The sequence below is a fragment of the Podarcis tiliguerta genome (genome assembly GCF_965153285.1).
Source record: "Podarcis tiliguerta genome assembly, chromosome: 9".
NCBI classification, from domain to species: Eukaryota; Metazoa; Chordata; class Lepidosauria; order Squamata; family Lacertidae; genus Podarcis; species Podarcis tiliguerta.
The window spans coordinates 1,388,236-1,404,132 of record NC_139542.1 but is presented as its reverse complement, the minus strand read 5'-3'; positions in this window follow the sequence as shown (position 1 = coordinate 1,404,132).

The following is a 15,897-nucleotide window of genomic DNA, read 5'->3' as shown; positions in this document are numbered from 1 at the left end:
GTGACTAAGCCCTTTTTCTTGTCTGTCCTGGTTCTTCCAACATTCAGCTACGTTGGAGGTCCCCACAGAGTTCTAGGGTTGAGAGAGAAATGTTCTCTGTCCACTTTATCCATGCCAGACATCATTTTATAAATTTCTATCATGTCGCCTCTGACTCATCTTTTCTCTAAACTAGCAAAGCCTGCGATTTTTACTCGGAACAAAACGTTTCGGCTGGGTTACAAGAACGGCCCTGGCATTCCGTTAAAGTCCTGTGAGGACCGGTCCTTCTCCTGGCTTAACACCTTTGCTCATCAGAGCCAGCCTGGAGCAAACAGCTAGAGAGGCTCAGGTGTGTCAGCAGGTACACCTAAGAACAGGCTATGAACATGATGAAGAGGCCAACGAGGTCACATGAAAAAATAGCTTCTAAGCCAGCCACCCACTTTTGGCTCGCTAGCCTGTCATTATCAAATCTGTCTCCTTTTGGCCTTCCCATTCTAAAAATGACAACAAGGCACTAAAACTGACTGGATCGCTCTTTTATTATCTGTTGATTTCTTGACTGCAAATGACATGTCACACTTCATCCCGCAAGCTCTGGCATGTCTCTCGTTCTCAAATGCCTAGCTGGGGCACAGCTCTGTGGCTGCGGAGAGAGGTTCTCCTGGTTTAACTTCCATGTGGCAGCCCTTCAGATTTTTGAAGATAGCTCTCCTGTCTCCTCTTTTCCTTGCTTAACATACCCAGCTCCTTCAACTGTTCATCATCAGGCTCAGTTTCCAGACCCTGGATCATTTCTTTAACACTGAGTGCGCAGGAAGTGTCAGCAAAAACCAAGTGAGGAAAGCGATTTCCAGGGAAACCGGCTGCATAGCCCAATAATATTTAGCATGGATGTAACACTTCAGAATATTTAAAATGCTTCATGTAACTACTTCCAGCAACAACAGGCCTGTAAGGTAGGCCAGTGTTGTCTCCATGTTGCACGTGGGCAGCTGGGTCTTCGACTCTGAGCTTGCAGCTTTCGCTAGTTCTCAGATCAGCATCTCAACACACAACTAAGGAGCTCCCTTGCACTTGGCCAGCCTCTGTAGCTCTGTGTGTGCTCTTGAGGAGCTTTGCCTCTCCAGATCCAAGCCCAGAGGGTTCATAGCTAACCTTGACCTCCAAATCATTTCAGCAGGAGATACTCTTGTGTGCTTAGTTGTTCTTCATTATTTCATGTGTAAATGGCCTTGGGACAGCAGCATAGAAGGCCAATAACAAATAATTTGGTTATTATTATTATTATCATTTAATAATTCATTATTTATACCCTTCCCTTTTCTTTTCTTTTTTTCTTTTCTTTTTTTATTAACATATAAAACACATACATATACATTTACATAATACACGTACACAACACCCTACCTAATTTTCATAACATAAAACATGCCTACATTACTCTATATAATACCTACCTATACTAGACATATCAACATACATACACACCTACCCCATACCTCATTATTTAGACCCTTCCCATCTGGCTGGGTTTCCCCAGCCACTCTGGGGAAATAATAATAATAATAATACTATGCGTACCTGTCATTGCCATCTCACAACAATAAAGCAAACTCAATCCTGAACCCATCAAAAGTATATATAGAAAAATGAAACTGCTCTGCAAAACAGGCAGAAAAACAGAAGCATCTTTTGCAGGCAAATTAAACTCTTTGAGACATCAGAGGGCCAGATTCAGCACCACGCAACCTCAGGGCACTGAAGTGCCTGGGCTTAGACCCACAACCTCCATTCCATTGTACCTGCAAGGACTTGGGAGAAGGGGAGGCGCAAAGTCCAGTAAGGTTGGCGTCATGCCAAGGCTGCTTTGGAGACATATCAGTGCTCAGTGGCCAGGGAGGTGGGTGAGGAGAGGAAGGAGTTAACCCCCAGGCTGGGGTGGGATCCAGAGGCAGCAAAGCCATAATTAGAGAAGCTTGGAGTCAGCAGATAAAAGGGTCGGCCCTGCTCAAAAAAGGCAGCTTGCGGCTTATGCTGGAGGGGAGGCCGTCCTTGGGGATCCGTTAAATCAGGACATGAATTGGAAGCAAAGGGAAGCTTTGAACCCCTGAAGTCAGGGTTGGAATGAGAAGGGAGCTGAGAGAAAGCGGGGTGGGCCTCAGGGGACGCTCTGGGATTGCGTCCAGGGCGCAGATGGGCAGAGATGAAACACAAAGGATTGACAGCGCCAAGAGAAGGGGAGAGACCACTCTGCACACTTCATAGTGTCATGAAATCATAGAAATGTAGAGCTGGAAGGGACCCCAAGGGTCATCTAGTCCAACCCCCCGCAATGCAGGAATCCCAACCTCTGCTTAAAAACCTCCAAGGAAGGAAAGTCCACCACCTTTTGAGGGAGTCTGTTCAACTATCCAATGGCTCTAGCAATCAGAAAGTTCTTCCTAATGTTTAGTCTATTATTGTTGTTGTTGTTGTTGTTAGTCGGATTCCCTTTCTTGTTATTGGAATCCAGCAGTCCAGGTTCTGTGCTCTGGAGCAACAGACCCAGCTTGCTCCATCTTCGATGAGGCAGCCCTTCAGATAGTGGAAGATGACTGCCATGTCACCTGTTAGAATTCCTGCTCCGTGTCTGCAGTCATGGGATTGTTGTCTTTCACATGACGGTATATGTTTTGACTCCACAGAGTGGGAAGTGACGGAGACAGGATGTTTGTGCTCCTGTGTTCTGTGAAGTGGGACTATTGTCCTTTGCTCTTTTCCTCTATGCTGTCTGATGCTAGAGAGAGAGGGAGCCATGTTGCAGTGCTCCGTGTGTGTTTATATGTAAATAAAGTAAAAAGGTAAAGGTACCCCTGCCCGTACGGGCCAGTCTTGACAGACTCTAGGGTTGTGCGCCCATCTCACTCAAAGAGGCCATGGGCCAGCGCTGTCCGAAGACACTTCCGGGTCACGTGGCCAGCGTGACGAAGCTGCTCTGGCGAGCCAGAGCCGCACACGGAAACGCCGTTTACCTTCCCGCTAGTAAGCGGTCCCTATTTATCTACTTGCACCCGAGAGTGCTTTCGAACTGCTAGGTTGGCAGGCGCTGGGACCGAAGAACGGGAGCACACCCCGCCGCGGGGATTCGAACCGCCGACCTTTCGATCGGCAAGCCCTAGGCTTAAAGTAGATTAGCCAAAATGCTGAGTTGCTGAAGTCTGTTACGCATGATGCGCAAACTCTGCGGATCCCTAAGCGTGCCGGTGTCGGTTGGCATTGGTCGCTGTGATGTTCGGGCAGAAGAAAGCTTATGAAGCTCCCTAATATTCGACCAGGAGGGAGAGAACATACCAGTCAGGCATGTGTCTCTGCCAGGGTCCTACCTCTCACTCTTCTCTTTTCCAGGTTAAACATAAGGAGTCCCTCAACCTTTCCTCACCCGGCTTGGTTTCTAGACCTTTGGTCACCTTGGTCACCCTCCTCTGCACACCTTCCAGCTTGTCAATATCCTTCTTCAATTGTGGTGCCCAGAGCTGGACACAAGACTCCAGGTGGGGTCTGACCAAGGCAGAGCAGAACAACGCCAATACTACCATTTCCATTTGGGGTCAGCACTGTCAATGCCCCAAGTCCCTTCACCTACCACAGGGGACAGACTTAGCATAAGGAAAGAATATAATAATAGCCCCCTGGATCAAGGCAATGGCCTGCGTGGTCCAGCGTCCTGTTCTCACAGTGGCCAACAAGATGCCTTCATGAGAAACCCGCAAGCAGGATTCGAGCCCAAGGGCAACTTTCCCTTCCTGTGGTTTCCAGCAACCAGGATTCAGAAGCATAGCTTCCTCCCAATGTGCTAGCACAACATAGCCGTCCTGGCTAGCAGCCATTGATAGTCTTCTTCTCCCATGAATTTGTCCACTTTTAAAGCCATCCAAGTTGGTGGCCACCTCTGCCTCCTGTTGGAAGTGCAGTGATTTGCTTTTATCCATCCCCAATCTTCCAAAATTCAGCTTCATTGGAGTTCGAGCGATACGACTGAGGGAGGAAAACCTTTCACTGTTCACTTTTCTCCCTGTTTAGACATTAAGCTCCTATGGCTAAGAGTCCTCTCTCCTCTCATTCTCTGTTAATTGCCATGTACACTGATGGCACTATATAAATAACGATAAGCAGTATTTATTCCATGCACACAGGAAGTCATAAAGCAAATTAGCAGCATGGCTGTTGCGCTAAATCTGTTTTTATCAGCTAATTTTTTCCCAAGCAAGCAACATCCGACAGCAGGGATGCGTTTAATTTATTTTCCTGCTGGCAGAGAAAAATGGCCTGAAGTCTGCAGGAAAAAAAATGGATGGAGGCTCTTGTTTGGGTCATAAATTAGTTTCCATTAGTGTAACCAAATACACCTTCAGTAAACTTGAGATGCTCATGATTTCAAACGCCAGGGGGGGAGGGAGCCCCGAAAATAAATTTATGGAGTGTTTGTTCTGATAAATCCACAAGGGCAAATTTTGAGAAAGGGGGGGCGGAGCTGAGTGGGGTGGATTTACAACCCTTGAGAAAGAGCCAGCTGCTTTGGTAAAATGTGACTTTCCAGCTTTTTTTACTTTTGCTCATTGCATCTTCAGCTTACGGCAATCTTCGCCAACCAAGGAAACTTCTGTAGCCTTCGTACAACAACTCCCACCAGCCTTTATTCCCTGGCAGGAAGGGGGGTGCCTTTTTGTGGTTCACCTTGGGTGCCAAAATGTCTTGGGCCGGACCTGCTGATTGGGAGATAGATGTGGTCCAAAACTCATGGAGGGCAGCTGGTTGGTGAAGACTAACTTAGGCTGCCTAGCAAATGTCTGACTTGGTCAAAGGCAGCTTCCCATGGACCTCTGTCCCTGTTGGAAAAGAATGTCCCCAGCTGCACATATGTACACCGGGCAGGCGATGTGGTTACTTGAGAGTCCCATGGACTGCAAGAAGATCAAACCGATCCATTCTGAAGGAAATCAGCCCTGAGTGCTCACTGGAAGGACAGATCCTGAAGCTGAGGCTCCAAGACTTTGGCCACCTCAGGAGATGAGAAGACTCCCTGGAAAAGACCCTGATGTTGGGAAAGATGGAGGGCACAAGGAGAAGGGGACAACAGAGGACAAGATGGTGGGACAGTGTTCTTGAAGCTACCAGCATGAGTTTGACCCAACTGCGGGAGGCAGTGGAAGACAGGAGTGCCTGGCGTGCTCTGGTCCAGGGGGTCACAAAGAGGCAGACACGACTAAACGACTAAACAACAACAACAATAGAGCAGTGGTTCTCAAACTTTTTCCTCCCACTTTCAGAATAAAAATTCGCTCGCGCCACACTGAATTTTCAGCTGAATAAATCGGTCCCACTTTCTCGAGCCTGCACCCTGTCGCTCCCATCGCCAACCCCAGCTGGAACCAGATTTATTTATGTATTAAGACAAAAAAAAAAATGTTTTGGCAACTCTGATCCTTCCCTTTTTCATCTTCAAAGAGCAGAACTCCTTGGGAGCTTCCCAGCGCATAAGCATGGAATCCAGAAGACACAGCCGTCCTCCATAGGCACGGACTGAGTCACCAGGAATTCTCCTCGTTGCGTAATCTCGCCTCCCCCTTTCAGATGTCAGTTTGACATGCAAGAAAATGAAAAATAATTTGTCAACAAGTCCTTTCAACCCGGCTTGTTTCGATGAGCCGATTTCTCCTTAATTAGCATGTTAATAGCTAGGTGAGGTACCTGTGCAGGTGTGAACTACGGGAGATTTATGGACTCTCGGCTGTCTCCTGTTGCTTCAGCTGCCTGATTCATCCTCCTCGCAGGGACATGAGGAGCAAGCCAAGGAAGAGGTGGCGGTGGGGACATCGAGGTGGGAGAGCCCTGGGTGGCGGGAGGAGCCAGGATATTTGTGGGGGAGATGGCTCCCTAGTGGCTAGAGCAGGGGTCAGCAACCTTTTTCAGCAGTCCACCGTCCCTCAGACCTTGTGGGGGGCCGGACTATATTTTTAAGAAAAAAATGAACGAATTCCTATGCCCCACAAAGAACCCAGAGGTGCATTTTAAATAAAAGCACACATTCTACTCATGCAAAAACATGCTGATTCCTGGACCGTCTGCGGGCTGGATTTAGAAGGTGATTGGTCCGCATCCGGCCAACGGACCTTAGGTTGCCTACCCCTGGGTTAGAGTGTTGGAGACCTGGAATCTGGGAGACCAAGGTTCAAATTGTTACTTGGCCAGGAGACTCATTGGGTAACCTTGGAGGCCAGTCACCGGCTCTCAGCCCAACCTACCTCGCAAGGTTGTTGGCAAGATAAATTGAAGAGGTGGAGAACTAAGTTAAGCCCCCTTGAGCTCCTCCTAAGAAAGGTGGGATGCCAATGTCAGTTTGCACCGGAAGTTGTCTTCGCTTTCCCTGTCACCCAGCAGAGTTTCTGCTCAATCAAAAGGCCTGAAATGATCTCTTTCTTTTTGGGGAGGAAAAGAATTCCTCCTTCGGTGTGTCTGGCTGGAATCTTCCCACCAAAAAACACACAAACAAATAAACAAGCAAACCCAAAAAAGTTGCCTAGGCAAGTATGTGTTTGGCAATGATGGACGTGTTGTTTTGTAATATAGCTCAGAGCAAAACATTTCCCCCCACTGCCAGGGAGAAACAGAATGGGAACAACACAGGGGTGCTGGGAAGACTAATTTGCTTGTTGGTGGAGTTGTGTGTGTGTGTGTGTGTGTGTCGCTTTTCAAATTATTGTCATTGTGTAGTGGAGGGTGAGGTTCTGGGGTAAGCCTAGCCCAAATCCAACCCTTTCTCTTTGCGTTCCCCTGCCATTTAAAGATCCCTGGGAGCTGTAGCTTGCGCCACACTGCGCAATGATTCCCAGCACCCAGTGACCCTCCGACATTTCCCTGGTGGAAATAGGGACATTCTACTGCACATCGGGAAGCTTCCCCCATGTTTGATCTTACCGAACACAACCGAGGTCCTATCCACATCTAGATCAGTCACCTTGAGCCAATTACAACCTCTCCGCCTAATTTTCCTTACAGGGTTGTTGTGAAGGAAAATGGTGTGAGGGAAGGGATTGTGTGCAACACCTTCAACGGATAAATGGAATGAAATAAGCTTGAGTCCTGTCGGGGAAAATGTGGGGAATAATAATAATAATAATAATGGAAATTGTGGGGACAATCAGGAACATACCAGAGAGTATATCCTAGTGAACTCATTGGGACTTAATTCTGAGTAAACATGTTTAATAATAATAATAATAATAATAATAATAATAATAATAATAATAATTTATTTGTACCCCACCCATCTGGCTGGGTTTCCCCAGCCACTCTGGGCGGCTTCCAACAAAGATGAAAAATACACTAAAATGTCACATATTAAAAACTTCCCTGAACAGGGCTGCCTTAAGATGTCTTCTGAATGTCAGGTAGTTGTTTATCTCTTTGACATCTGATGGGAGGGCGTTCCACAGGGCGGGCGCCACCACCAAGAAGGCCCTCTGCCTGGTTCCCTGTAACTTGGCTTCTCGCAGCGAGGGAACCGCCAGAAGGCCCTCGGAGCTGGACCTCAGTGTCTGGGCAGAACGATGGGGGTGGAGAACGCTCCTTCAGGTATACTGGACCAAGGCCGTTTATGATTGCCGTGTAAGGCTGCCCAGTCTTTACAAAGTTACCTGGGAGTAAGCACCATTGAATACACTGGGACTTACCTCTGAATACTAGTTACAGGTAGGTAGCCATGTTGGTCTGCCGTAGTCGAAACAAAATAAAAAAAATCCTTCCCGTAGCACCTAAGTTTGTTATTGGTATGAGCTTTTGTGTACATGCACACTTCTTCAGATAAAGCTTTTAATGTTTGATGCGTTACTGTATTTTAATATTTTGTTGGAAGCTGCCCAGAGTGGCTGGGGAAGCCCAGCCAGATGGGCAGGGTATAAATAATAAATTATTATTATTATTACTATTATTATTATTATTATTATTATTATTATTACAAACTTAATTGGTCTCTAAGGTGCTACTGGAAGGAATTTTTTTTATTTTGTTACTTCTGAGTAGACATGTAAAGGCTTGCAGTCTAAGGCTATAATAACGGAATAAACACCCCACGTGTTCCCTAAGAAATGACCAGCTGCTGAAGTATTGCAGGTAAAGAATTTAAAGTGGATTGATGACCTTTTCCTTTAGAATTATAGGAATGGCTTTGTATGCCTTCATTTGGTTCAGATATTTTGTTTTCAGGATAAACAGGACTCTGTTTTTGCACCTACACACAGAGAGAAAGAACCACTTTTAACTGTTCTCCAAGACATGGAGGAGAGAAAAGGGGAAACTGGGACCTTCCAGGAGCAAATCAGAAACTGGGACGGTTTCTGTAATTCTGGGACTTCCCCTGGAAAATCAGGGCACTTGGCGGGTATGCATCCAGACTGACCACCCCAAACCCACGACATCATGACGAGAGCAAAAAGGCAAAAGAATTCAGGGAGCGCTGAGCCAGAGAAGCTGGTGATTCTTGTGTCGCTGCCCTGCTTAGCATCATTCTCCCGAGACAGAAGCCTCCCTCACAGTCCTTTGACAGCCAGACAAATGCCGGGGCTCTGGGTGACCTTTCTGTCTTTTGCAGTTGGTGGCAGGCCGAGTCTCAGCTGGTAAAGCCAAGGGCTTTGCAGATCCCAGATTTCAACTTCATTTGATCAGCAAATGGCAGCAAGCGAGGAAACGGAGCCATAGGAAGGAAATGTCAAGGGGCATTGGAGTCAGTGCGCTAAACTCTTGGTGCAAGCAATCTAATGGGATGCTCATGTCATGCCAAGCCGGGTGTAATCCCTTCTGAAGGCAAGAGTGGAGGCAGATCTTCAAGGAGACCATGAGAAGCTGGGAAGGAGCACAGAGAGTCCTGAAGCAGCTGATCCTGTTATCTTCCTTGCTGTAAACATTGTGAAAGGCAGACAGTAGATTAGTACTATTAATGATCATAATCTTCATCATCAGGTAGTGCTAACACAATTGGCTGGAGATGTTTCACCTGGAGAAGAGAAGACTGCGAGGTGTTATGATAGCCATCTTCAAATATCACAGGGAAGATGGAGCAAGTTTGTTTTCTCCTGCTCTGGAGGGAAGGACCTGAACAAATGAATTCAAGTTGCAAGAAAGGCGATTCGGAATAAACACCAGGAAGAACTTTCTGACAGTGGAACCAACTCCCTCTTGAAGTTGTGGACTCTCCTTCCTTGGAGGTTTCTAAGCAGAGATTGGATGGCCATCTGTCATGGATGCTTCACTTGAGATTCCTGCATTACAGGGGTTTGGAATAGAGGACACTTCCAACTCTACAATTCCAGGATTCCACAAATTCCTCTTCTTCTCTCAGTGCTCATTTAGGACACCCAAAAGGCCTCCAAAGCAGGGGGGGGAGCAGGGTGCCTCTGCCCTCCCGACATTGTTTGACCTCCAGCTCCAACCGTTCCTGGCCATGTTGGTTGGGGCTGGGGCTGGTGGGAGTTGGCATCCCAACAGTGGCATAGGAAGGGGTGTGCAGTGGGTGTGGTCTACCCTGGGTGTCATCACTGAGGGGGGTGACAAAATGGCAAAAATATGTGTTTTTAATATGTGTTTCAGCCTGAGCCACACGTCTCTCCTGAAGGGGAGGCAGAAGGTGGACTGTCTGCAAGCTCCACACTGCATTTTCAAGCAGCGAGGGACTTGCGTCTGCCCACCACCTCAGCCACCCGACAGCTGAGGGAGAGGCAGCGGAGTGGCTCCACACAGCGTGCCCGGCCTTGGCTTGCCCGGCCCCCGTGGGTGGCTCACTTGGCCCCCGGCTGCAGGGCCTAGTTATGCTGCTGCACCCGAACAGCACCTCAAAGGCACCAAGTCAATGACCCCTGCCTTTGCCAGTTCCTGTCTCCAAAGTCACGCTGATATCTGGAAATTCCAGCAAGGATCCTTTGCATTATCTTGTTGAGAAATCAAGAAGTGTGGAGGCCAGAGGAAAACACATCAAAGTCTTCTTCGGGTGCCTTGAGACATCCAAGCGTGCAGCTGGCGCAAGGAGCCGCCTCTGACCTGAGCAACGGTGTCATTTTGGCTGGGTGCTTTTGCAACAAGCATGCTTCCCCGCCCCCTCCTCGGGGAGATGTGGGCCACTTCTTTGTTTGGTGATTGCAAACTCCACGCCCTTCCTCGACCACAAATCACCCAGGGCCAAAATAACGAGAGAAAAACACTTTAATTCCCAAAGGCGGAGTTGATAGTGGTTTCTCCTTATAGCTGGGTTGCTCAAATCCAGAGACTGTTACACGCCATCCCAATGTTCTCAGCAGTCCAAGACTCCTGGGAGTTCCAGATGCTTTTACAAGGATCTGTGCTTCCTTTTGGACAGTGAAGCACAGCAGAGACTGTGGTGTCATTATGATATATGGTTTATTTACACATATATACAACCTGAGCCTACAAAGGAGGGACTTAAAGCACAGCACTCCAAGTGGGTCCTTACTTGTTTCATTTAGCAGACTGGCCTCTTCCCCCCCCCCCCAAGGCAACATCACCATCACCACGGCAATCCTAAACTCAACCGCTTATGGAGTCCCCGCTGTAGGATCACATTCACCCAGTGCTATACCAGCTGCGCTGGCTCCCGGTGGAGTACAGGATCAGGTTTAGGGTGCTGGTTTTAACCTTTAAAGCCCTATACAGCCTAGGACCCTCATACCTACGGGACCGCCTCTCCTAGTATGTCCCGCAGAGGACCTTACAGTCTTCAAACAAAAACATCTTGGAGGTCCCGGGCCACAGGGAGGTTAGACTGGCCTCAACCAGAGCCAGGGCTTTTTCGTCCGTGGCCCCGATCTGGTGGAACACTCTTTCACAAGAGACTAGAGCCCTGCGGGACTTGACATCTTTCCACAGGGCCTGCAAGACGGAGCTGTTCCACCAGGCCTTTGGCGAAGGAACAGTCTGACCCCCTCCTTTGGTCATCCTCATAGAACTCTACCCCAATGGTTGCCATTAATTTGATTTTGAAGTGATTTTAGAATGAATTGATTTTCGAATGCTGTGTTACTTTTATTGTTGTTAGCCACTCTGAGCCCGGCTCTGGCTGGGGAGGGCGGGATATAAATAAATTATTATTATTATTATTATTATTATTATTATTATTATTATTATTAATTTTCACCACTGCAATCCTAAAGTCAACTATCTCTCAGTGGGGCTCCATCCCCTTGCTGGGTTTCTTAATGGTTTTCCCCCTCTTCCCTTTGTTCTCCTGAATGGTCCTTCTCCCAGGTGATCTCCTAAATGGGAAAAGTAGTTTGGCCTGTATTTTAGCACTCTGATAAATTTGGTGTCTGGCACCTTAATGCTCCAAGCACCGATCAAACTCCAGCACCCATTAAATCCAGCACCCATTAACCCCAGACTCTGGCACCCAAAACGCGTAATGTTTATGCCCTGGGCACCAGGGGATTGCCTCTGCCTATGGCTTGTATCTCTACAGATTTCCAACTTTCGCTGCCAAAGCCAACAGGAAAGCTCTTTAGCACTCAGTTGAGTTTTCTATGGACCGACGTTTGCTCTGATTGAGCACTAGAGAGCAGGTTTTCATGGGGAAAGCTCCAGGGCCAAAGGGGGGGGGGCACTTGGACATGAAGCTCTAAAGTGTGGACCGTGCCTGCAAAGAATCGAGGAAAGGATAAGCCTGGGGGTCATTATCATTTGGGGCCTGCTCTTCTCCAAACGCAATTTTCAACTCAAAGTGTTTCAAGGTAAAATATGTTTTGAAATACGCGTTTTGAGATAAAATGTATCTATACTGTATTTACTCAAATGTAATGCGCACCTTTTTTTGGCCAATTTATGTCGTGAAATTTAGGGGGTGCAATAGATTCGATGGCACCGACAAATACTTTTTTTGTTTCAAGGAAGGTTTTGAAAATTGAGGTGTGCATTAGATTCGATGGCGCATTAGATTCACATAAATACAGTGTGTTTTGTGGTTTTAAAATTTAAAATTTTGTGGTTTTACAAATTTTCATGTAGATTTTTTAAAAAATGTCATGTGAAAATGGGACAGATTGAGGAATGACCATGTGCAAAACTGACACAGGACAGAAATGGATGGATATGTCGGTCCTTAGCTCCCTCATAATGATAGTAGGAACTAAAACAAAAACAAAAAATCTTGTGCCTAAATGCATGGGGGGAATCTGTTATGGGCAACACCAGCAGCAAACTGAAACTGAAGTTGGAAACCTTGATTGTTTGTTGCTCCACACTGCCCTTCATCCGGTCATGATCCCAGGGAATATCCCCACAGAATAAAATGAAACTGCAATTAAATATGCATATATTCTAACATAAACATGAGAACATCAACTATAACTTATTCACAGTGTAAATCACTGACCCCACCTTGGACTGCTTCAAAAGAGGGTTCCTTTTTGTTAATAAAGCAAAAACGCCACACCAAAGTGCTGAGATAGCTTTTGCCATGACCAAGGATGCCGTGGCAAAACAAGGCGAAACCTTGCATTTTCACAATGAAAATCAAAACCAACACATTCTTCAGTTCACCCCTAACAAATCATCTCTGGGCATTGAAAGAGGTCAATCCGAGATGACTCTTCTGCTCTTTCAATCACGAGATGGAAGAAAAACTCCAGAGTCAAGAATTGCCCCAATTTCTGGGCTATATTATTAGCTTAAAAATAAATGCTTGGATTGAACACAGGGGCGCCTTGATTTTGTTTCCCCATATATGGAAGAATTTCAAGACTTTTCTCTTTCTCTTTCTTTTTTAGAAAAAAAAATGAAAAGGTTTCCCATTTGCATCTGGCATTGGGAAAGGCCCATCAAGTTGTCTATATCGATGAGCTTCCTCCGAGCTGAAAATGACCAGAACAAATCATTAGTGGCAAAGATGCTAAAAACACCCCTGGGAAGAGAGGAGGCGAGTCTCATGTCAGTCGGCCGAATCCGGCAGAGCAAGCGGGGAATTAGAGCCAGAAGCACCCGGGTGACAATGACCATCCTTTCAAGAACAAACGGAAGATGCCACCTGAACTACTGGTTCACCGGATGCCAAAGATGGTTAAGGAAAATAAAACCCAACCACCCTGTTTAGGGTTTTTTTATTGCATCCCCCCCCCCAAATACTAGTTTAATTGGAAACTAGCTGGATGCGTTTAAGAACATGTGCAGCGACGACATCTGTTTCTCGTTGGGAGAGCTCGGCTTTCTCAAGTAGCGTTTTCCATCTTCATCGTCATCCAAAGATTCCCACATCACAACTTGTCCTCTTGCCTTCTCCTCCTCCCCCCAGCCCCCTCCCCGCTGCTCCTTTCCAGAAAATGTGAGCTTGAACTTTCGACTCGGCATAAAATGGTTGGAGGGAAACCATGATAAGGCCCCAGAGATCCGTTCCCTCTTTCTTCCCGTTATCTTACTTGATCCTTTACAGCTTCTTGGTTCTTTAAATGCTACTTTGAGCTGCTTGACGCCAGTGGCACCGAGATCAAGGGAGAGAAGGAAAACCTTGAGGAAGGTCTGGAATGCTGGATATCAAACATGGAGGGAGAAAGGCGAGTCAGCTTTCCCCAAAGGATCCACCTGGGCCAAGTGCCTTGTCTGCTTGCTTAAGGCTCTAAGGTTAGCTGAGGTGCAGAAAGATTTCCCTGGAGCCGAAACAAAATTGAGATTTAGTCTGTTCACCTCCTCTATACTTTCCCTTTGTTGATCTGCAGGACTGAGAGCTGTACTCAATTGCAATAGCCTTTAACCAAGGGATGTGGTGGAACTTGGATGGAGAATAGTCTTGAAAAGTGCTGGCAAGGAGACAAAGTGTCTAAGGAGGAAGGTTTCCTACTCCCAGGCCCCCATCTATTTCTACAAAGGACCTACTTGTGCAATTACTGTTCACAAAGCTTGGTCAGTCTTCTCTTTGGTATGGCAATCTATCAAGTGTGTTGTATGCTGCAACAGCCCATCAAGCACAATGCAAACTGCATAAGAGGACCACACCATGGCAGGTCCATCTAAGCCAACATCCAATCAGATCAGGATCTAAGAAGAGCCTGCTGAATCAAGCCAATGGCCCATCCAGCCCATCATCTCACTGGGGTCTAGCAGATGCCTGTGGGAAACCAGCAAACAAGATTTGAGAGCAAGAGCATTCTCTCCTCCTACAGTTTCAAGCAACTGGTGGAAGCATAGAATCCTAGAATGTAGAGATGGAAGGAACCATAAGGAGCATCTAGTCCAACTTTCTGCAATGGAGGAATCTCAACGAAAGCAAGGAAATTATAACTAAACACCAGGAAGATATCTTTGGCAGCAAGAGCTGTTTGACAGAGGAACGGACTGCCTCCAAAGGTTGTCAAGTCAACTTCATGGGAGGTTTGTGAGCAGAGGTTGGATGGCCAGGGGTCCTTTAGCTGTCATTCCTGCATTGCTGGGGGTTGGACCAGATGACCCCTGGGCTCCCTCCCATCGTTACGATTCCATGATTCTATGAAGCTGCTTTCTTTCTTTCATGGTGGGAACATTGCACTTGTCTCTTCCAGCTTTGCCTTTCATCAAGCACCTTCCATGGCAGACACACAGCCGCCCTCCCCAGAGGCAAACAGCGAACAAAGACGGAGACCCACGTCTCAGGGACGGGCTTGGGAAACCGAGGCAGACAAGTGTGTGCTGCTGGGATGAGAACACAGAGGGAGGGACACCGGGGACCCAGGTGAGGTCAAACGCTCTGGGCCTAACCTCTTGCAGAAAGGGATGGTAATCTTATCCCCTGTGGAGGTGAGACTTGGCAGAGGAGCAAAACCTTATTAGATCAGCCCTGTACCTGAGGTGTACTGGGAGGGGACCGCATGTTTATTTGGAAACAAAACTTGTTTTTCTCATTTCCCCCTCTCCTCTCCATTTTTTTGTTTGCACATCTCTTTTCACCCCAAGGCTTTCGGGAGTCTGTTCCAAGTCACACTCTTGTATTCCTTTTAACCCTTTCACGTAGGCCTCCTGCCTCTTGGGGGCAAGCGCGTCTCAAGAGATGAGCAGAGCTTCTGGCTAGAAGTGTCTCCTGGCGACAACCGCTCTGCATCTTGGCATATGGTGGGCACATACCCGCCAACATTCCTCAGATGAAAACAGGGACATTTCTCACTCCCCCCCCGCCTGCAACTGACCCTTCTTCTTCTTCTTCTTCTTCTTCTTCTTCTTCTTCTTCTTCTTCTTCTTCTTCTATAAATTTTTATTAGAAATTTCATCACAATAATTTTAACAAAAATACATCATCCACATTGTTTCCCCCCCTCCATTTCCCCCCTCCCCCTCCCCCCCCAACAGAAAACCCAACCTCCCACCCCCCCAACCCCCCACCCCGGTCTTCCCTCAACTCCTTTCTCTGGTTTCTCAACACATCTTTCTGTCTGCATGTTATAAAATGGTAAAGATCCTCAAATTATCTATCTATATATTACAATAAAGAGTTTGTTTATTCAAAACCTGCCAAAGAGTCCAGTTCATTTTGTTGCGTCTTCAAATATTTCGCAAAAGTTTCCCATTCATCTTTGAAATCACAGTTATCCTTGTCACGTAGTTTGTGTGTCAGTTTTGCCAATTCCGCATAGTCCACCAGTTTTTCTTGCCACAGTCCTTTCACCAGGATTTCCTCATTCTTCCATCCTTGTACTGTTAAGACTCTTGCCACCATTGTCGCATACATAAAAATATTTTTTAATTTCTTTAGCAGGTCTTTCCCCACAATCCCTAATAAGAAAGCTTCGGGCTTTTTCACAAATGTTAAACATTTTCTTTAACTCATTAGATATCTTTTCCCAAAACATTTTAATTTTACTACAGTGCCACCACATATGGTAAAAAGTCCCTTCTTTTTCCTTACATCCCCAACAC